This window comes from Acomys minous, assembly GCF_964271855.1.
Source record: "Acomys minous genome assembly, chromosome: 7".
In the NCBI taxonomy this organism is placed as follows: Eukaryota; Metazoa; Chordata; class Mammalia; order Rodentia; family Muridae; genus Acomys; species Acomys minous.
Window position 1 is genome coordinate 98,536,734 of NC_140488.1, and position 1,630 is coordinate 98,538,363.

Here is a 1,630-nt window from a genome sequence, read left to right on the forward strand (position 1 = left end):
TTGGGGGAGGCAAAGACAGACAGATCTCTAAGCTGACTAGTCAGCTACTGAATTCCAGGCTAGCAAAAGACTCTGTCTTAAAAAATAATGTCAGTGGTTCTAGATGAGTGACACTTGAGATTGTGCTCTGGCCTTCACAGGTACGTGCACCTGTGCACACACACACACACACACACACACACACACACACAAGCATGCATGCATAGAGAGGGGGTGGGCGGTTCTCAGTCATGTTAAGTGTGATGGGCCTGACATGGGGATTACACCTCCAAACTATTTTAGAGCTAATGTGCAGACTACCTTTTAGTTCCTTTCATCTGTTTGAATAACCAAGGACCACCCATGACAGAGCAAACAGAGGCTCTTTATTTAAACTTTCATCACTTGCTTTGAGCAGAAACCCCCCAAAACTGGCAGAATAGAAGGAAAGCTTTCTAATGGTGAAAAAGAAAAGAAAAGGAAAGGAACAGCAAACGAGCTTCACTAGATGCTACTGGTGTAACTGAAGCAAGAGGCTGAGAAGGGGTAGCTTCTGCTCAGATTATGGGAGCCAGGCCATCATGCCTAATGTATGCAGCGGTGGGAATGGATCGCAGCGCTTTGTGCATTCTAGGCAAATACTCTGTCAAGTGAACTATATCCCCATGCCTTCTAGTTAATTTTTTCAGGTATATAAACTATTTATTAACAGCGAAGGCCCAGAGACTTATTTCTTCTTGGACACACCCACAGTGCGGCCGCGGCGGCCAGTGGTCTTGGTGTGCTGACCGTGGACACGAAGGTCCCAAAAGTGGCGCAGACCCCTGTGGGCTCTGATCTTCTTCAGTCGCTCCAGGTCCTCACGAAGCTTGTTGTCTAGCCCGTTGGCCAGAACCTGGCTGTACTTTCCGTCCTTCACGTCCTTCTGTCTGTTCAGGAACCAGTCTGGGATCTTGTTCTGTCATGGATTTTGCAGGATGGTGATCACACGCTCCACCTCATCCTCCTCCGTGAGTTCTCCAGTCCTCTTGGTGAGGTCAGTGTCTGCTTTCCTCAACATCACATGATCATATCTCAGCCCCACACCCTTAATGATGGCAAAGGCTATTTTCCGTCGCCCATCGATGTTGGTGTTGAGTACTCGCTGAATGTGCTGGAACTTCTCTGGGATCACTAGAGACATGGCGGCTTGTAGGCTTCCTGTGGAAGAGCTAGTTAATTCTGCAAACCCAGCTTGCTCTCCAGGCTGCCTCTCTGTGCAGCTTTGCTTCCTCTAAACACGCTGCTTTCCATGGAAGCACACTGTCTCCACACCAGAGTTGATTGTAGTAGCTTCCTCACCCTTCTCTGGTTGGTCCTGAGCTGGAAGCAGACAAGCAAGGAATAGAAAAACTAGTCATCACAGATCAACTATTGAACCGCCTTGGGCAGATGTGGGTCAGAGTTCTGTTGTCATATATGATGTGGCCATTGTCCACTTGTGTGTTCTTCCTCTTGATTGTGTGTCTAGATCTCCTATTTGCATCTTTTTATTGCTTTTACCCTAAAAGTTGAGTCTATTGGTAAGCTGTGGTTATAAAGAGAGCTGGCTGAAGTACTGAAGTGTTCCTGGGTTGGGCATGATGCCAGACTTCTGTAATTCCAGCACCAG

At 47.6% G+C, this 1,630-nt stretch overlaps 1 pseudogene across 1 annotated transcript; it reads right to left on the reverse strand.

Moving 5' to 3' along the window:
- Positions 1-675: 675 nt before the first annotated feature.
- On the reverse strand, positions 676-1,214 carry LOC311602461 (small ribosomal subunit protein uS13-like; annotated as a pseudogene). Its single transcript has one exon. The product of its transcript is annotated as a small ribosomal subunit protein uS13-like (transcript).
- Between the last annotated feature and the right edge of the window lie 416 nt (positions 1,215-1,630).